Source organism: Oncorhynchus nerka, linkage group LG6, assembly GCF_034236695.1.
Source record: "Oncorhynchus nerka isolate Pitt River linkage group LG6, Oner_Uvic_2.0, whole genome shotgun sequence".
Classification (NCBI taxonomy): Eukaryota; Metazoa; Chordata; class Actinopteri; order Salmoniformes; family Salmonidae; genus Oncorhynchus; species Oncorhynchus nerka.
The window spans coordinates 88035804-88058420 of NC_088401.1; positions in this window are offsets into that span (position 1 = coordinate 88035804).

Genomic DNA, 22617 nt, shown 5'->3' on the forward strand with positions numbered 1-22617 from the left:
TGTAGGATAGGGACTAGTTCTATATTGGTCGGTTAAATTTACACACCTGAGTAAGTGGTAGATGTTGTAGGATAGGGACTAGTTCTATATTGGTCGGTTAAACTTACACACCTGAGTAAGTGGGAGATGTTGTAGGTTAGGGACTAGTTCCATATTGGTCGGTTAAACGTACACACCTGAGTAAGTGGTAGATGTTGTAGGATAGGGACTAGTTATATATTGGTCGGTTAAACTTACACACCTGAGTAAGTGGTAGATGTTGTAGGATAGGGACTAGTTCTATATTGGTCGGTTAAACTTACACACCTGAGTAAGTGGTAGATGTTGTAGGATAGGGACTAGTTCTATATTGGTCGGTTAAACGTACACACCTGAGTAAGTGGGAGATGTTGTAGGATAGGGACTAGTTCTATATTGGTCGGTTAAACGTACACACCTGAGTAAGTGGTAGATGTTGTAGGATAGGGACTAGTTCTATATTGGTCGGTTAAACGTACACACCTGAGTAAGTGGGAGATGTTGTAGGATAGGGACTAGTTCTATATTGGTCGGTTAAACGTACACACCTGAGTAAGTGGGAGATGTTGTAGGATAGGGACTAGTTCTATATTGGTCGGTTAAACTTACACACCTGAGTAAGTGGGAGATGTTGTAGGATAGGGACTAGTTCCATATTGGTCGGTTAAACGTACACACCTGAGTAAGTGGGAGATGTTGTAGGATAGGGACTAGTTCCATATTGGTCGGTTAAACGTACACACCTGAGTAAGTGGGAGATGTTGTAGGATAGGGACTAGTTCTATATTGGTCGGTTAAACGTACACACCTGAGTAAGTGGGAGATGTTGTAGGATAGGGACTAGTTCTATATTGGTCGGTTAAACGTACACACCTGAGTAAGTGGGAGATGTTGTAGGATAGGGACTAGTTCTATATTGGTCGGTTAAACGTACACACCTGAGTAAGTGGGAGATGTTGTAGGATAGGGACTAGTTCTATATTGGTCGGTTAAACGTACACACCTGAGTAAGTGGGAGATGTTGTAGGATAGGGACTAGTTCTATATTGGTCGGTTAAACGTACACACCTGAGTAAGTGGTAGATGTTGTAGGATAGGGACTAGTTCTATATTGGTCGGTTAAACTTACACACCTGAGTAAGTGGGAGATGTTGTAGGATAGGGACTAGATCTATATTGGTCGGTTAAACGTACACACCTGAGTAAGTGGGAGATGTTGTAGGATAGGGACTAGTTCTATATTGGTCGGTTAAACTTACACACCTGAGTAAGTGGGAGATGTTGTAGGATAGGGACTAGTTCTATATTGGTCGGTTAAACTTACACACCTGAGTAAGTGGGAGATGTTGTAGGATAGGGACTAGTTCTATATTGGTCGGTTAAACTTACACACCTGAGTAAGTGGGAGATGTTGTAGGATAGGGACTAGTTCTATATTGGTCGGTTAAACGTACACACCTGAGTAAGTGGGAGATGTTGTAGGATAGGGACTAGTTCTATATTGGTCGGTTAAATTTACACACCTGAGTAAGTGGTAGATGTTGTAGGATAGGGACTAGTTCTATATTGGTCGGTTAAACTTACACACCTGAGTAAGTGGGAGATGTTGTAGGTTAGGGACTAGTTCCATATTGGTCGGTTAAACGTACACACCTGAGTAAGTGGTAGATGTTGTAGGATAGGGACTAGTTATATATTGGTCGGTTAAACTTACACACCTGAGTAAGTGGTAGATGTTGTAGGATAGGGACTAGTTCTATATTGGTCGGTTAAACTTACACACCTGAGTAAGTGGTAGATGTTGTAGGATAGGGACTAGTTCTATATTGGTCGGTTAAACGTACACACCTGAGTAAGTGGGAGATGTTGTAGGATAGGGACTAGTTCTATATTGGTCGGTTAAACGTACACACCTGAGTAAGTGGTAGATGTTGTAGGATAGGGACTAGTTCTATATTGGTCGGTTAAACGTACACACCTGAGTAAGTGGGAGATGTTGTAGGATAGGGACTAGTTCTATATTGGTCGGTTAAACGTACACACCTGAGTAAGTGGGAGATGTTGTAGGATAGGGACTAGTTCTATATTGGTCGGTTAAACTTACACACCTGAGTAAGTGGGAGATGTTGTAGGATAGGGACTAGTTCCATATTGGTCGGTTAAACGTACACACCTGAGTAAGTGGGAGATGTTGTAGGATAGGGACTAGTTCCATATTGGTCGGTTAAACGTACACACCTGAGTAAGTGGGAGATGTTGTAGGATAGGGACTAGTTCTATATTGGTCGGTTAAACGTACACACCTGAGTAAGTGGGAGATGTTGTAGGATAGGGACTAGTTCTATAATGGTCGGTTAAACGTACACACCTGAGTAAGTGGGAGATGTTGTAGGATAGGGACTAGTTCTATATTGGTCGGTTAAACGTACACACCTGAGTAAGTGGGAGATGTTGTAGGATAGGGACTAGTTCTATATTGGTCGGTTAAACTTAGACACCTGAGTAAGTGGTAGATGTTGTAGGATAGGGACTAGTTCTATATTGGTCGGTTAAACGTACACACCTGAGTAAGTGGTAGATGTTGTAGGATAGGGACTAGTTCTATATTGGTCGGTTAAACGTACACACCTGAGTAAGTGGGAGATGTTGTAGGATAGGGACTAGTTCTATATTGGTCGGTTAAACGTACACACCTGAGTAAGTGGGAGATGTTGTAGGATAGGGACTAGTTCTATATTGGTCGGTTAAACGTACACACCTGAGTAAGTGGTAGATGTTGTAGGATAGGGACTAGTTCTATATTGGTCGGTTAAACTTACACACCTGAGTAAGTGGGAGATGTTGTAGGATAGGGACTAGTTCTATATTGGTCGGTTAAAGGTACACACCTGAGTAAGTGGTAGATGTTGTAGGATAGGGACTAGTTATATATTGGTCGGTTAAACTTACACACCTGAGTAAGTGGTAGATGTTGTAGGATAGGGACTAGTTCTATATTGGTCGGTTAAACTTACACACCTGAGTAAGTGGTAGATGTTGTAGGATAGGGACTAGTTCTATATTGGTCGGTTAAACGTACACACCTGAGTAAGTGGGAGATGTTGTAGGATAGGGACTAGTTCTATATTGGTCGGTTAAACTTACACACCTGAGTAAGTGGTAGATGTTGTAGGATAGGGACTAGTTCTATATTGGTCGGTTAAACGTACACACCTGAGTAAGTGGGAGATGTTGTAGGATAGGGACTAGTTCTATATTGGTCGGTTAAACGTACACACCTGAGTAAGTGGGAGATGTTGTAGGATAGGGACTAGTTCTATATTGGTCGGTTAAACTTACACACCTGAGTAAGTGGGAGATGTTGTAGGATAGGGACTAGTTCCATATTGGTCGGTTAAACGTACACACCTGAGTAAGTGGGAGATGTTGTAGGATAGGGACTAGTTCCATATTGGTCGGTTAAACGTACACACCTGAGTAAGTGGGAGATGTTGTAGGATAGGGACTAGTTCTATATTGGTCGGTTAAACGTACACACCTGAGTAAGTGGGAGATGTTGTAGGATAGGGACTAGTTCTATAATGGTCGGTTAAACGTACACACCTGAGTAAGTGGGAGATGTTGTAGGATAGGGACTAGTTCTATATTGGTCGGTTAAACGTACACACCTGAGTAAGTGGGAGATGTTGTAGGATAGGGACTAGTTCTATATTGGTCGGTTAAACTTAGACACCTGAGTAAGTGGTAGATGTTGTAGGATAGGGACTAGTTCTATATTGGTCGGTTAAACGTACACACCTGAGTAAGTGGTAGATGTTGTAGGATAGGGACTAGTTCTATATTGGTCGGTTAAACGTACACACCTGAGTAAGTGGGAGATGTTGTAGGATAGGGACTAGTTCTATATTGGTCGGTTAAACGTACACACCTGAGTAAGTGGGAGATGTTGTAGGATAGGGACTAGTTCTATATTGGTCGGTTAAACGTACACACCTGAGTAAGTGGTAGATGTTGTAGGATAGGGACTAGTTCTATATTGGTCGGTTAAACTTACACACCTGAGTAAGTGGGAGATGTTGTAGGATAGGGACTAGATCTATATTGGTCGGTTAAACGTACACACCTGAGTAAGTGGGAGATGTTGTAGGATAGGGACTAGTTCTATATTGGTCGGTTAAACTTACACACCTGAGTAAGTGGGAGATGTTGTAGGATAGGGACTAGTTCTATATTGGTCGGTTAAACTTACACACCTGAGTAAGTGGGAGATGTTGTAGGATAGGGACTAGTTCTATATTGGTCGGTTAAACTTACACACCTGAGTAAGTGGGAGATGTTGTAGGATAGGGACTAGTTCTATATTGGTCGGTTAAACGTACACACCTGAGTAAGTGGGAGATGTTGTAGGATAGGGACTAGTTCTATATTGGTCGGTTAAATTTACACACCTGAGTAAGTGGTAGATGTTGTAGGATAGGGACTAGTTCTATATTGGTCGGTTAAACTTACACACCTGAGTAAGTGGGAGATGTTGTAGGTTAGGGACTAGTTCCATATTGGTCGGTTAAACGTACACACCTGAGTAAGTGGTAGATGTTGTAGGATAGGGACTAGTTATATATTGGTCGGTTAAACTTACACACCTGAGTAAGTGGTAGATGTTGTAGGATAGGGACTAGTTCTATATTGGTCGGTTAAACTTACACACCTGAGTAAGTGGTAGATGTTGTAGGATAGGGACTAGTTCTATATTGGTCGGTTAAACGTACACACCTGAGTAAGTGGGAGATGTTGTAGGATAGGGACTAGTTCTATATTGGTCGGTTAAACGTACACACCTGAGTAAGTGGTAGATGTTGTAGGATAGGGACTAGTTCTATATTGGTCGGTTAAACGTACACACCTGAGTAAGTGGGAGATGTTGTAGGATAGGGACTAGTTCTATATTGGTCGGTTAAACGTACACACCTGAGTAAGTGGGAGATGTTGTAGGATAGGGACTAGTTCTATATTGGTCGGTTAAACTTACACACCTGAGTAAGTGGGAGATGTTGTAGGATAGGGACTAGTTCTATATTGGTCGGTTAAACGTACACACCTGAGTAAGTGGGAGATGTTGTAGGATAGGGACTAGTTCTATATTGGTCGGTTAAACGTACACACCTGAGTAAGTGGGAGATGTTGTAGGATAGGGACTAGTTCTATATTGGTCGGTTAAACGTACACACCTGAGTAAGTGGGAGATGTTGTAGGATAGGGACTAGTTCTATATTGGTCGGTTAAACTTAGACACCTGAGTAAGTGGTAGATGTTGTAGGATAGGGACTAGTTCTATATTGGTCGGTTAAACGTACACACCTGAGTAAGTGGTAGATGTTGTAGGATAGGGACTAGTTCTATATTGGTCGGTTAAACGTACACACCTGAGTAAGTGGGAGATGTTGTAGGATAGGGACTAGTTCTATATTGGTCGGTTAAACGTACACACCTGAGTAAGTGGGAGATGTTGTAGGATAGGGACTAGTTCTATATTGGTCGGTTAAACGTACACACCTGAGTAAGTGGTAGATGTTGTAGGATAGGGACTAGTTCTATATTGGTCGGTTAAACTTACACACCTGAGTAAGTGGGAGATGTTGTAGGATAGGGACTAGATCTATATTGGTCGGTTAAACGTACACACCTGAGTAAGTGGGAGATGTTGTAGGATAGGGACTAGTTCTATATTGGTCGGTTAAACTTACACACCTGAGTAAGTGGGAGATGTTGTAGGATAGGGACTAGTTCTATATTGGTCGGTTAAACTTACACACCTGAGTAAGTGGGAGATGTTGTAGGATAGGGACTAGTTCTATATTGGTCGGTTAAACTTACACACCTGAGTAAGTGGGAGATGTTGTAGGATAGGGACTAGTTCTATATTGGTCGGTTAAACGTACACACCTGAGTAAGTGGGAGATGTTGTAGGATAGGGACTAGTTCTATATTGGTCGGTTAAATTTACACACCTGAGTAAGTGGTAGATGTTGTAGGATAGGGACTAGTTCTATATTGGTCGGTTAAACTTACACACCTGAGTAAGTGGGAGATGTTGTAGGTTAGGGACTAGTTCCATATTGGTCGGTTAAACGTACACACCTGAGTAAGTGGGAGATGTTGTAGGATAGGGACTAGTTCCATATTGGTCGGTTAAACGTACACACCTGAGTAAGTGGGAGATGTTGTAGGATAGGGACTAGTTCTATATTGGTCGGTTAAACGTACACACCTGAGTAAGTAGGGGATGTTGTAGGATAAGGACTAGTTCTATATTGGTCGGTTAAACTTACACACCTGAGTAAGTGGTAGATGTTGTAGGATAGGGACTAGTTCTATATTGGTCGGTTAAACTTACACACCTGAGTAAGTGGTAGATGTTGTAGGATAGGGACTAGTTCTATATTGGTCGGTTAAACGTACACACCTGAGTAAGTGGGAGATGTTGTAGGATAGGGACTAGTTCTATATTGGTCGGTTAAACGTACACACCTGAGTAAGTGGTAGATGTTGTAGGATAGGGACTAGTTCTATATTGGTCGGTTAAACGTACACACCTGAGTAAGTGGGAGATGTTGTAGGATAGGGACTAGTTCTATATTGGTCGGTTAAACGTACACACCTGAGTAAGTGGGAGATGTTGTAGGATAGGGACTAGTTCTATATTGGTCGGTTAAACTTACACACCTGAGTAAGTGGGAGATGTTGTAGGATAGGGACTAGTTCCATATTGGTCGGTTAAACGTACACACCTGAGTAAGTGGGAGATGTTGTAGGATAGGGACTAGTTCTATATTGGTCGGTTAAACGTACACACCTGAGTAAGTGGTAGATGTTGTAGGATAGGGACTAGTTCTATATTGGTCGGTTAAACGTACACACCTGAGTAAGTGGGAGATGTTGTAGGATAGGGACTAGTTCTATATTGGTCGGTTAAACGTACACACCTGAGTAAGTGGGAGATGTTGTAGGATAGGGACTAGTTCTATATTGGTCGGTTAAACTTACACACCTGAGTAAGTGGGAGATGTTGTAGGATAGGGACTAGTTCCATATTGGTCGGTTAAACGTACACACCTGAGTAAGTGGGAGATGTTGTAGGATAGGGACTAGTTCCATATTGGTCGGTTAAACGTACACACCTGAGTAAGTGGGAGATGTTGTAGGATAGGGACTAGTTCTATATTGGTCGGTTAAACGTACACACCTGAGTAAGTGGGAGATGTTGTAGGATAGGGACTAGTTCTATAATGGTCGGTTAAACGTACACACCTGAGTAAGTGGGAGATGTTGTAGGATAGGGACTAGTTCTATATTGGTCGGTTAAACTTAGACACCTGAGTAAGTGGTAGATGTTGTAGGATAGGGACTAGTTCTATATTGGTCGGTTAAACGTACACACCTGAGTAAGTGGTAGATGTTGTAGGATAGGGACTAGTTCTATATTGGTCGGTTAAACGTACACACCTGAGTAAGTGGGAGATGTTGTAGGATAGGGACTAGTACTATATTGGTCGGTTAAACGTACACACCTGAGTAAGTGGGAGATGTTGTAGGATAGGGACTAGTTCTATATTGGTCGGTTAAACGTACACACCTGAGTAAGTGGTAGATGTTGTAGGATAGGGACTAGTTCTATATTGGTCGGTTAAACTTACACACCTGAGTAAGTGGGAGATGTTGTAGGATAGGGACTAGATCTATATTGGTCGGTTAAACGTACACACCTGAGTAAGTGGGAGATGTTGTAGGATAGGGACTAGTTCTATATTGGTCGGTTAAACTTACACACCTGAGTAAGTGGGAGATGTTGTAGGATAGGGACTAGTTCTATATTGGTCGGTTAAACTTACACACCTGAGTAAGTGGGAGATGTTGTAGGATAGGGACTAGTTCTATATTGGTCGGTTAAACTTACACACCTGAGTAAGTGGGAGATGTTGTAGGATAGGGACTAGTTCTATATTGGTCGGTTAAACTTACACACCTGAGTAAGTGGTAGATGTTGTAGGATAGGGACTAGTTCTATATTGGTCGGTTAAACTTACACACCTGAGTAAGTGGGAGATGTTGTAGGATAGGGACTAGTTCTATATTGGTCGGTTAAACTTACACACCTGAGTAAGTGGTAGATGTTGTAGGATAGGGACTAGTTCTATATTGGTCGGTTAAAGGTACACACCTGAGTAAGTGGTAGATGTTGTAGGATAGGGACTAGTTCTATATTGGTCGGTTAAACTTACACACCTGAGTAAGTGGTAGATGTTGTAGGATAGGGACTAGTTCTATATTGGTCGGTTAAAGGTACACACCTGAGTAAGTGGTAGATGTTGTAGGATAGGGACTAGTTCTATATTGGTCGGTTAAAGGTACACACCTGAGTAAGTGGTAGATGTTGTAGGATAGGGACTAGTTCTATATTGGTCGGTTAAACTTACACACCTGAGTAAGTGGTAGATGTTGTAGGATAGGGACTAGTTCTATATTGGTCGGTTAAACTTACACACCTGAGTAAGTGGGAGATGTTGTAGGTTAGGGACTAGTTCCATATTGGTCGGTTAAACGTACACACCTGAGTAAGTGGGAGATGTTGTAGGATAGGGACTAGTTCCATATTGGTCGGTTAAACGTACACACCTGAGTAAGTGGGAGATGTTGTAGGATAGGGACTAGTTCTATATTGGTCGGTTAAACGTACACACCTGAGTAAGTGGGAGATGTTGTAGGATAGGGACTAGTTCTATATTGGTCGGTTAAACTTACACACCTGAGTAAGTGGTAGATGTTGTAGGATAGGGACTAGTTCTATATTGGTCGGTTAAACTTACACACCTGAGTAAGTGGTAGATGTTGTAGGATAGGGACTAGTTCTATATTGGTCGGTTAAACGTACACACCTGAGTAAGTGGGAGATGTTGTAGGATAGGGACTAGTTCTATATTGGTCGGTTAAACTTACACACCTGAGTAAGTGGTAGATGTTGTAGGATAGGGACTAGTTCTATATTGGTCGGTTAAACTTACACACCTGAGTAAGTGGGAGATGTTGTAGGATAGGGACTAGTTCTATATTGGTCGGTTAAACTTACACACCTGAGTAAGTGGTAGATGTTGTAGGATAGGGACTAGTTCTATATTGGTCGGTTAAACGTACACACCTGAGTAAGTGGTAGATGTTGTAGGATAGGGACTAGTTCTATATTGGTCGGTTAAACGTACACACCTGAGTAAGTGGTAGATGTTGTAGGATAGGGACTAGTTCTATATTGGTCGGTTAAACTTACACACCTGAGTAAGTGGTAGATGTTGTAGGATAGGGACTAGTTCTATATTGGTCGGTTAAACTTACACACCTGAGTAAGTGGTAGATGTTGTAGGATAGGGACTAGTTCTATATTGGTCGGTTAAACTTACACACCTGAGTAAGTGGTAGATGTTGTAGGATAGGGACTAGTTCTATATTGGTCGGTTAAAGGTACACACCTGAGTAAGTGGTAGATGTTGTAGGATAGGGACTAGTTATATATTGGTCGGTTAAACTTACACACCTGAGTAAGTGGTAGATGTTGTAGGATAGGGACTAGTTCTATATTGGTCGGTTAAACTTACACACCTGAGTAAGTGGGAGATGTTGTAGGATAGGGGCTAGTTCCATATTGGTCGGTTAAACGTACACACCTGAGTAAGTGGGAGATGTTGTAGGATAGGGACTAGTTCCATATTGGTCGGTTAAACGTACACACCTGAGTAAGTGGGAGATGTTGTAGGATAGGGACTAGTTCTATATTGGTCGGTTAAACTTACACACCTGAGTAAGTGGTAGATGTTGTAGGATAGGGACTAGTTCTATATTGGTCGGTTAAACTTACACACCTGAGTAAGTGGTAGATGTTGTAGGATAGGGACTAGTTCTATATTGGTCGGTTAAAGGTACACACCTGAGTAAGTGGTAGATGTTGTAGGATAGGGACTAGTTCTATATTGGTCGGTTAAAACACACCTGAGTAAGTGGTAGATGTTGTAGGATAGGGACTAGTTCTATATTGGTCGGTTAAACTTACACACCTGAGTAAGTGGGAGATGTTGTAGGATAGGGACTAGTTCCATATTGGTCGGTTAAACGTACACACCTGAGTAAGTGGGAGATGTTGTAGGATAGGGACTAGTTCCATATTGGTCGGTTAAACGTACACACCTGAGTAAGTGGGAGATGTTGTAGGATAGGGACTAGTTCTATATTGGTCGGTTAAACGTACACACCTGAGTAAGTGGGAGATGTTGTAGGATAGGGACTAGTTCTATATTGGTCGGTTAAACTTACACACCTGAGTAAGTGGTAGATGTTGTAGGATAGGGACTAGTTCTATATTGGTCGGTTAAACTTACACACCTGAGTAAGTGGTAGATGTTGTAGGATAGGGACTAGTTCTATATTGGTCGGTTAAAGGTACACACCTGAGTAAGTGGTAGATGTTGTAGGATAGGGACTAGTTATATATTGGTCGGTTAAACTTACACACCTGAGTAAGTGGTAGATGTTGTAGGATAGGGACTAGTTCTATATTGGTCGGTTAAACTTACACACCTGAGTAAGTGGGAGATGTTGTAGGATAGGGGCTAGTTCCATATTGGTCGGTTAAACGTACACACCTGAGTAAGTGGGAGATGTTGTAGGATAGGGACTAGTTCCATATTGGTCGGTTAAACGTACACACCTGAGTAAGTGGGAGATGTTGTAGGATAGGGACTAGTTCTATATTGGTCGGTTAAACTTACACACCTGAGTAAGTGGTAGATGTTGTAGGATAGGGACTAGTTCTATATTGGTCGGTTAAACTTACACACCTGAGTAAGTGGTAGATGTTGTAGGATAGGGACTAGTTCTATATTGGTCGGTTAAAGGTACACACCTGAGTAAGTGGTAGATGTTGTAGGATAGGGACTAGTTCTATATTGGTCGGTTAAACTTACACACCTGAGTAAGTGGTAGATGTTGTAGGATAGGGACTAGTTCTATATTGGTCGGTTAAACTTACACACCTGAGTAAGTGGGAGATGTTGTAGGATAGGGACTAGTTCCATATTGGTCGGTTAAACGTACACACCTGAGTAAGTGGGAGATGTTGTAGGATAGGGACTAGTTCCATATTGGTCGGTTAAACGTACACACCTGAGTAAGTGGGACATGTTGTAGGATAGGGACTAGTTCTATATTGGTCGGTTAAACGTACACACCTGAGTAAGTGGGAGATGTTGTAGGATAGGGACTAGTTCTATATTGGTCGGTTAAACTTACACACCTGAGTAAGTGGTAGATGTTGTAGGATAGGGACTAGTTCTATATTGGTCGGTTAAAGGTACACACCTGAGTAAGTGGTAGATGTTGTAGGATAGGGACTAGTTCTATATTGGTCGGTTAAAGGTACACACCTGAGTAAGTGGTAGATGTTGTAGGATAGGGACTAGTTCTATATTGGTCGGTTAAACTTACACACCTGAGTAAGTGGTAGATGTTGTAGGATAGGGACTAGTTCTATATTGGTCGGTTAAACTTACACACCTGAGTAAGTGGGAGATGTTGTAGGATAGGGACTAGTTCCATATTGGTCGGTTAAACGTACACACCTGAGTAAGTGGGAGATGTTGTAGGATAGGGACTAGTTCTATATTGGTCGGTTAAACGTACACACCTGAGTAAGTGGGAGATGTTGTAGGATAGGGACTAGTTCTATATTGGTCGGTTAAACTTACACACCTGAGTAAGTGGTAGATGTTGTAGGATAGGGACTAGTTCTATATTGGTCGGTTAAAGGTACACACCTGAGTAAGTGGTAGATGTTGTAGGATAGGGACTAGTTCTATATTGGTCGGTTAAAGGTACACACCTGAGTAAGTGGTAGATGTTGTAGGATAGGGACTAGTTCTATATTGGTCGGTTAAACTTACACACCTGAGTAAGTGGTAGATGTTGTAGGATAGGGACTAGTTCTATATTGGTCGGTTAAACTTACACACCTGAGTAAGTGGGAGATGTTGTAGGTTAGGGACTAGTTCCATATTGGTCGGTTAAAGGTACACACCTGAGTAAGTGGTAGATGTTGTAGGATAGGGACTAGTTCTATATTGGTCGGTTAAACTTACACACCTGAGTAAGTGGTAGATGTTGTAGGATAGGGACTAGTTCTATATTGGTCGGTTAAACTTACACACCTGAGTAAGTGGGAGATGTTGTAGGTTAGGGACTAGTTCCATATTGGTCGGTTAAACGTACACACCTGAGTAAGTGGGAGATGTTGTAGGATAGGGACTAGTTCCATATTGGTCGGTTAAACGTACACACCTGAGTAAGTGGGAGATGTTGTAGGATAGGGACTAGTTCTATATTGGTCGGTTAAACGTACACACCTGAGTAAGTGGGAGATGTTGTAGGATAGGGACTAGTTCTATATTGGTCGGTTAAACTTACACACCTGAGTAAGTGGTAGATGTTGTAGGATAGGGACTAGTTCTATATTGGTCGGTTAAACTTACACACCTGAGTAAGTGGTAGATGTTGTAGGATAGGGACTAGTTCTATATTGGTCGGTTAAACGTACACACCTGAGTAAGTGGGAGATGTTGTAGGATAGGGACTAGTTCTATATTGGTCGGTTAAACGTACACACCTGAGTAAGTGGTAGATGTTGTAGGATAGGGACTAGTTCTATATTGGTCGGTTAAAGGTACACACCTGAGTAAGTGGTAGATGTTGTAGGATAGGGACTAGTTCTATATTGGTCGGTTAAAGGTACACACCTGAGTAAGTGGTAGATGTTGTAGGATAGGGACTAGTTCTATATTGGTCGGTTAAACTTACACACCTGAGTAAGTGGTAGATGTTGTAGGATAGGGACTAGTTCTATATTGGTCGGTTAAACTTACACACCTGAGTAAGTGGGAGATGTTGTAGGTTAGGGACTAGTTCCATATTGGTCGGTTAAACGTACACACCTGAGTAAGTGGGAGATGTTGTAGGATAGGGACTAGTTCCATATTGGTCGGTTAAACGTACACACCTGAGTAAGTGGGAGATGTTGTAGGATAGGGACTAGTTCTATATTGGTCGGTTAAACGTACACACCTGAGTAAGTGGGAGATGTTGTAGGATAGGGACTAGTTCTATATTGGTCGGTTAAACTTACACACCTGAGTAAGTGGTAGATGTTGTAGGATAGGGACTAGTTCTATATTGGTCGGTTAAACTTACACACCTGAGTAAGTGGTAGATGTTGTAGGATAGGGACTAGTTCTATATTGGTCGGTTAAACGTACACACCTGAGTAAGTGGGAGATGTTGTAGGATAGGGACTAGTTCTATATTGGTCGGTTAAACGTACACACCTGAGTAAGTGGTAGATGTTGTAGGATAGGGACTAGTTCTATATTGGTCGGTTAAACGTACACACCTGAGTAAGTGGGAGATGTTGTAGGATAGGGACTAGTTCTATATTGGTCGGTTAAACTTACACACCTGAGTAAGTGGGAGATGTTGTAGGATAGGGACTAGTTCCATATTGGTCGGTTAAACGTACACACCTGAGTAAGTGGGAGATGTTGTAGGATAGGGACTAGTTCCATATTGGTCGGTTAAACGTACACACCTGAGTAAGTGGGAGATGTTGTAGGATAGGGACTAGTTCTATATTGGTCGGTTAAACGTACACACCTGAGTAAGTGGGAGATGTTGTAGGATAGGGACTAGTTCTATATTGGTCGGTTAAACGTACACACCTGAGTAAGTGGGAGATGTTGTAGGATAGGGACTAGTTCTATATTGGTCGGTTAAACGTACACACCTGAGTAAGTGGGAGATGTTGTAGGATAGGGACTAGTTCTATATTGGTCGGTTAAACGTACACACCTGAGTAAGTGGGAGATGTTGTAGGATAGGGACTAGTTCTATATTGGTCGGTTAAACTTACACACCTGAGTAAGTGGTAGATGTTGTAGGATAGGGACTAGTTCTATATTGGTCGGTTAAAGGTACACACCTGAGTAAGTGGTAGATGTTGTAGGATAGGGACTAGTTCTATATTGGTCGGTTAAACTTACACACCTGAGTAAGTGGTAGATGTTGTTGGATAGGGACTAGTTCTATATTGGTCGGTTAAACGTACACACCTGAGTAAGTGGGAGATGTTGTAGGATAGGGACTAGTTCTATATTGGTTGGTTAAACGTACACACCTGAGTAAGTGGGAGATGTTGTAGGATAGGGACTAGTTCTATATTGGTCGGTTAAACTTACACACCTGAGTAAGTGGTAGATGTTGTAGGATAGGGACTAGTTCTATATTGGTCGGTTAAAGGTACACACCTGAGTAAGTGGTAGATGTTGTAGGATAGGGACTAGTTCTATATTGGTCGGTTAAAGGTACACACCTGAGTAAGTGGTAGATGTTGTAGGATAGGGACTAGTTCTATATTGGTCGGTTAAACTTACACACCTGAGTAAGTGGTAGATGTTGTAGGATAGGGACTAGTTCTATATTGGTCGGTTAAACTTACACTCCTGAGTAAGTGGGAGATGTTGTAGGTTAGGGACTAGTTCCATATTGGTCGGTTAAACGTACACACCTGAGTAAGTGGGAGATGTTGTAGGATAGGGACTAGTTCCATATTGGTCGGTTAAACGTACACACCTGAGTAAGTGGGAGATGTTGTAGGATAGGGACTAGTTCTATATTGGTCGGTTAAACGTACACACCTGAGTAAGTGGGAGATGTTGTAGGATAGGGACTAGTTCTATATTGGTCGGTTAAAGGTACACACCTGAGTAAGTGGTAGATGTTGTAGGATAGGGACTAGTTCTATATTGGTCGGTTAAAGGTACACACCTGAGTAAGTGGTAGATGTTGTAGGATAGGGACTAGTTCTATATTGGTCGGTTAAACTTACACACCTGAGTAAGTGGTAGATGTTGTAGGATAGGGACTAGTTCTATATTGGTCGGTTAAACTTACACACCTGAGTAAGTGGGAGATGTTGTAGGTTAGGGACTAGTTCCATATTGGTCGGTTAAACGTACACACCTGAGTAAGTGGGAGATGTTGTAGGATAGGGACTAGTTCCATATTGGTCGGTTAAACGTACACACCTGAGTAAGTGGGAGATGTTGTAGGATAGGGACTAGTTCTATATTGGTCGGTTAAACGTACACACCTGAGTAAGTGGGAGATGTTGTAGGATAGGGACTAGTTCTATATTGGTCGGTTAAACTTACACACCTGAGTAAGTGGTAGATGTTGTAGGATAGGGACTAGTTCTATATTGGTCGGTTAAACTTACACACCTGAGTAAGTGGTAGATGTTGTAGGATAGGGACTAGTTCTATATTGGTCGGTTAAACGTACACACCTGAGTAAGTGGGAGATGTTGTAGGATAGGGACTAGTTCTATATTGGTCGGTTAAACGTACACACCTGAGTAAGTGGTAGATGTTGTAGGATAGGGACTAGTTCTATATTGGTCGGTTAAAGGTACACACCTGAGTAAGTGGTAGATGTTGTAGGATAGGGACTAGTTCTATATTGGTCGGTTAAAGGTACACACCTGAGTAAGTGGTAGATGTTGTAGGATAGGGACTAGTTCTATATTGGTCGGTTAAACTTACACACCTGAGTAAGTGGTAGATGTTGTAGGATAGGGACTAGTTCTATATTGGTCGGTTAAACTTACACACCTGAGTAAGTGGGAGATGTTGTAGGTTAGGGACTAGTTCCATATTGGTCGGTTAAACGTACACACCTGAGTAAGTGGGAGATGTTGTAGGATAGGGACTAGTTCCATATTGGTCGGTTAAACGTACACACCTGAGTAAGTGGGAGATGTTGTAGGATAGGGACTAGTTCTATATTGGTCGGTTAAACGTACACACCTGAGTAAGTGGGAGATGTTGTAGGATAGGGACTAGTTCTATATTGGTCGGTTAAACTTACACACCTGAGTAAGTGGTAGATGTTGTAGGATAGGGACTAGTTCTATATTGGTCGGTTAAACGTACACACCTGAGTAAGTGGGAGATGTTGTAGGATAGGGACTAGTTCTATATTGGTCGGTTAAACGTACACACCTGAGTAAGTGGTAGATGTTGTAGGATAGGGACTAGTTCTATATTGGTCGGTTAAACGTACACACCTGAGTAAGTGGGAGATGTTGTAGGATAGGGACTAGTTCTATATTGGTCGGTTAAAGGTACACACCTGAGTAAGTGGGAGATGTTGTAGGATAGGGACTAGTTCTATATTGGTCGGTTAAACGTACACACCTGAGTAAGTGGGAGATGTTGTAGGATAGGGACTAGTTCTATATTGGTCGGTTAAACTTACACACCTGAGTAAGTGGTAGATGTTGTAGGATAGGGACTAGTTCTATATTGGTCGGTTAAACTTACACACCTGAGTAAGTGGTAGATGTTGTAGGATAGGGACTAGTTCTATATTGGTCGGTTAAACGTACACACCTGAGTAAGTGGGAGATGTTGTAGGATAGGGACTAGTTCTATATTGGTCGGTTAAACGTACACACCTGAGTAAGTGGTAGATGTTGTAGGATAGGGACTAGTTCTATATTGGTCGGTTAAAGGTACACACCTGAGTAAGTGGTAGATGTTGTAGGATAGGGACTAGTTCTATATTGGTCGGTTAAAGGTACACACCTGAGTAAGTGGTAGATGTTGTAGGATAGGGACTAGTTCTATATTGGTCGGTTAAACTTACACACCTGAGTAAGTGGTAGATGTTGTAGGATAGGGACTAGTTCTATATTGGTCGGTTAAACTTACACACCTGAGTAAGTGGGAGATGTTGTAGGTTAGGGACTAGTTCCATATTGGTCGGTTAAACGTACACACCTGAGTAAGTGGGAGATGTTGTAGGATAGGGACTAGTTCCATATTGGTCGGTTAAACGTACACACCTGAGTAAGTGGGAGATGTTGTAGGATAGGGACTAGTTCTATATTGGTCGGTTAAACGTACACACCTGAGTAAGTGGGAGATGTTGTAGGATAGGGACTAGTTCTATATTGGTCGGTTAAACTTACACACCTGAGTAAGTGGTAGATGTTGTAGGATAGGGACTAGTTCTATATTGGTCGGTTAAACTTACACACCTGAGTAAGTGGTAGATGTTGTAGGATAGGGACTAGTTCTATATTGGTCGGTTAAACGTACACACCTGAGTAAGTGGGAGATGTTGTAGGATAGGGACTAGTTCTATATTGGTCGGTTAAACGTACACACCTGAGTAAGTGGTAGATGTTGTAGGATAGGGACTAGTTCTATATTGGTCGGTTAAACGTACACACCTGAGTAAGTGGGAGATGTTGTAGGATAGGGACTAGTTCTATATTGGTCGGTTAAACGTACACACCTGAGTAAGTGGGAGATGTTGTAGGATAGGGACTAGTTCTATATTGGTCGGTTAAACTTACACACCTGAGTAAGTGGGAGATGTTGTAGGATAGGGACTAGTTCCATATTGGTCGGTTAAACGTACACACCTGAGTAAGTGGGAGATGTTGTAGGATAGGGACTAGTTCCATATTGGTCGGTTAAACGTACACACCTGAGTAAGTGGGAGATGTTGTAGGATAGGGACTAGTTCTATATTGGTCGGTTAAACGTACACACCTGAGTAAGTGGGAGATGTTGTAGGATAGGGACTAGTTCTATATTGGTCGGTTAAACGTACACACCTGAGTAAGTGGGAGATGTTGTAGGATAGGGACTAGTTCTATATTGGTCGGTTAAACGTACACACCTGAGTAAGTGGGAGATGTTGTAGGATAGGGACTAGTTCTATATTGGTCGGTTAAACTTAGACACCTGAGTAAGTGGTAGATGTTGTAGGATAGGGACTAGTTCTATATTGGTCGTTTAAACGTACACACCTGAGTAAGTGGTAGATGTTGTAGGATAGGGACTAGTTCTATATTGGTCGGTTAAACGTACACACCTGAGTAAGTGGGAGATGTTGTAGGATAGGGACTAGTTCTATATTGGTCGGTTAAACGTACACACCTGAGTAAGTGGGAGATGTTGTAGCATAGGGACTAGTTCTATATTGGTCGGTTAAACGTACACACCTGAGTAAGTGGTAGATGTTGTAGGATAGGGACTAGTTCTATATTGGTCGGTTAAACTTACACACATGAGTAAGTGGGAGATGTTGTAGGATAGGGACTAGATCTATATTGGTCGGTTAAACGTACACACCTGAGTAAGTGGTAGATGTTGTAGGATAGGGACTAGTTCTATATTGGTCGGTTAAACTTACACACCTGAGTAAGTGGTAGATGTTGTAGGATAGGGACTAGTTCTATATTGGTCGGTTAAACTTACACACCTGAGTAAGTGGGAGATGTTGTAGGATAGGGACTAGTTCCATATTGGTCGGTTAAACGTACACACCTGAGTAGGTGGGAGATGTTGTAGGATAGGGACTAGTTCCATATTGGTCGGTTAAACGTACACACCTGAGTAAGTGGGAGATGTTGTAGGATAGGGACTAGTTCCATATTGGTCGGTTAAACGTACACACCTGAGTAAGTGGGAGATGTTGTAGGATAGGGACTAGTTCTATATTGGTCGGTTAAACTTACACACCTGAGTAAGTGGTAGATGTTGTAGGATAGGGACTAGTTCTATATTGGTCGGTTAAAGGTACACACCTGAGTAAGTGGTAGATGTTGTAGGATAGGGACTAGTTCTATATTGGTCGGTTAAAGGTACACACCTGAGTAAGTGGTAGATGTTGTAGGATAGGGACTAGTTCTATATTGGTCGGTTAAACTTACACACCTGAGTAAGTGGTAGATGTTGTAGGATAGGGACTAGTTCTATATTGGTCGGTTAAACTTACACACCTGAGTAAGTGGGAGATGTTGTAGGTTAGGGACTAGTTCCATATTGGTCGGTTAAACGTACACACCTGAGTAAGTGGGAGATGTTGTAGGATAGGGACTAGTTCCATATTGGTCGGTTAAACGTACACACCTGAGTAAGTGGGAGATGTTGTAGGATAGGGACTAGTTCTATATTGGTCGGTTAAACGTACACACCTGAGTAAGTGGGAGATGTTGTAGGATAGGGACTAGTTCTATATTGGTCGGTTAAAGGTACACACCTGAGTAAGTGGTAGATGTTGTAGGATAGGGACTAGTTCTATATTGGTCGGTTAAAGGTACACACCTGAGTAAGTGGTAGATGTTGTAGGATAGGGACTAGTTCTATATTGGTCGGTTAAACTTACACACCTGAGTAAGTGGTAGATGTTGTAGGATAGGGACTAGTTCTATATTGGTCGGTTAAACTTACACACCTGAGTAAGTGGGAGATGTTGTAGGATAGGGACTAGTTCTATATTGGTCGGTTAAACTTACACACCTGAGTAAGTGGTAGATGTTGTAGGATAGGGACTAGTTCTATATTGGTCGGTTAAACGTACACACCTGAGTAAGTGGGAGATGTTGTAGGATAGGGACTAGTTCTATATTGGTCGGTTAAACGTACACACCTGAGTAAGTGGTAGATGTTGTAGGATAGGGACTAGTTCTATATTGGTCGGTTAAACGTACACACCTGAGTAAGTGGGAGATGTTGTAGGATAGGGACTAGTTCTATATTGGTCGGTTAAACGTACACACCTGAGTAAGTGGGAGATGTTGTAGGATAGGGACTAGTTCTATATTGGTCGGTTAAACTTACACACCTGAGTAAGTGGGAGATGTTGTAGGATAGGGACTAGTTCCATATTGGTCGGTTAAACGTACACACCTGAGTAAGTGGGAGATGTTGTAGGATAGGGACTAGTTCCATATTGGTCGGTTAAACGTACACACCTGAGTAAGTGGGAGATGTTGTAGGATAGGGACTAGTTCTATATTGGTCGGTTAAACGTACACACCTGAGTAAGTGGGAGATGTTGTAGGATAGGGACTAGTTCTATATTGGTCGGTTAAACGTACACACCTGAGTAAGTGGGAGATGTTGTAGGATAGGGACTAGTTCTATATTGGTCGGTTAAACGTACACACCTGAGTAAGTGGGAGATGTTGTAGGATAGGGACTAGTTCTATATTGGTCGGTTAAACTTAGACACCTGAGTAAGTGGTAGATGTTGTAGGATAGGGACTAGTTCTATATTGGTCGTTTAAACGTACACACCTGAGTAAGTGGTAGATGTTGTAGGATAGGGACTAGTTCTATATTGGTCGGTTAAACGTACACACCTGAGTAAGTGGGAGATGTTGTAGGATAGGGACTAGTTCTATATTGGTCGGTTAAACGTACACACCTGAGTAAGTGGGAGATGTTGTAGGATAGGGACTAGTTCTATATTGGTCGGTTAAACGTACACACCTGAGAAAGTGGTAGATGTTGTAGGATAGGGACTAGTTCTATATTGGTCGGTTAAACTTACACACATGAGTAAGTGGGAGATGTTGTAGGATAGGGACTAGATCTATATTGGTCGGTTAAACGTACACACCTGAGTAAGTGGGAGATGTTGTAGGATAGGGACTAGTTCTATATTGGTCGGTTAAACTTACACACCTGAGTAAGTGGGAGATGTTGTAGGATAGGGACTAGTTCTATATTGGTCGGTTAAACTTACACACCTGAGTAAGTGGGAGATGTTGTAGGATAGGGACTAGTTCTATATTGGTCGGTTAAACTTACACACCTGAGTAAGTGGTAGATGTTGTAGGATAGGGACTAGTTCTATATTGGTCGGTTAAACGTACACACCTGAGTAAGTGGTAGATGTTGTAGGATAGGGACTAGTTCTATATTGGTCGGTTAAACTTACACACCTGAGTAAGTGGTAGATGTTGTAGGATAGGGACTAGTTCTATATTGGTTGGTTAAACGTACACACCTGAGTAAGTGGTAGATGTTGTAGGATAGGGACTAGTTCTATATTGGTCGGTTAAACTTACACACCTGAGTAAGTGGTAGATGTTGTAGGATAGGGACTAGTTCTATATTGGTCGGTTAAACTTACACACCTGAGTAAGTGGTAGATGTTGTAGGATAGGGACTAGTTCTATATTGGTCGGTTAAACGTACACACCTGAGTAAGTGTTAGATGTTGTAGGATAGGGACTAGTTCTATATTGGTCGGTTAAACGTACACACCTGAGTAAGTGTTAGATGTTGTAGGATAGGGACTAGTTCTATATTGGTCGGTTAAACGTACACACCTGAGTAAGTGGTAGATGTTGTAGGATAGGGACTAGTTCTATACGGTTAAACGTACACACCTGAGTAAGTGGTAGATGTTGTAGGATAGGGACTAGTTCCATATTGGTCGGTTAAACGTACACACCTGAGTAAGTGGTAGATGTTGTAGGATAGGGACTAGTTCTATATTGGTCGGTTAAACTTACACACCTGAGTAAGTGGTAGATGTTGTAGGATAGGGACTAGTTCTATATTGGTCGGTTAAACGTACACACCTGAGTAAGTGTTAGATGTTGTAGGATAGGGACTAGTTCTATATTGGTCGGTTAAACGTACACACCTGAGTAAGTGTTAGATGTTGTAGGATAGGGACTAGTTCTATATTGGTCGGTTAAACGTACACACCTGAGTAAGTGGTAGATGTTGTAGGATAGGGACTAGTTCTATATTGGTCGGTTAAACGTACACACCTGAGTAAGTGGTAGATGTTGTAGGATAGGGACTAGTTCCATATTGGTCGGTTAAACGTACACACCTGAGTAAGTGGTAGATGTTGTAGGATAGGGACTAGTTCTATATTGGTCGGTTAAACTTACACACCTGAGTAAGTGGTAGATGTTGTAGGATACGGACTAGTTCTATATTGGTCGGTTAAATTTACACACCTGAGTAAGTGGTAGATGTTGTAGGATAGGGACTAGTTCTATATTGGTCGGTTAAACTTACACACCTGAGTAAGTGGTAGATGTTGTAGGATAGGGACTAGTTCTATATTGGTCGGTTAAACGTACACACCTGAGTAAGTGGTAGATGTTGTAGGATAGGGACTAGTTCTATATTGGTCGGTTAAACGTACACACCTGAGTAAGTGGTAGATGTTGTAGGATAGGGACTAGTTCTATATTGGTCGGTTAAACGTACACACCTGAGTAAGTGGTAGATGTTGTAGGATAGGGACTAGTTCTATATTGGTCGGTTAAAGGTACACACCTGAGTAAGTGGTAGATGTTGTAGGATAGGGAATAGTTCTATATTGGTCGGTTAAACGTACACACCTGAGTAAGTGGGAGATGTTGTAGGATAGGGACTAGTTCTATATTGGTCGGTTAAACTTACACACCTGAGTAAGTGGTAGATGTTGTAGGATAGGGACTAGTTCTATATTGGTCGGTTAAACGTACACACCTGAGTAAGTGGTAGATGTTGTAGGATAGGGACTAGTTCTATATTGGTCGGTTAAACTTACACACCTGAGTAAGTGGTAGATGTTGTAGGATAGGGACTAGTTCTATATTGGTCGGTTAAACGTACACACCTGAGTAAGTGGGAGATGTTGTAG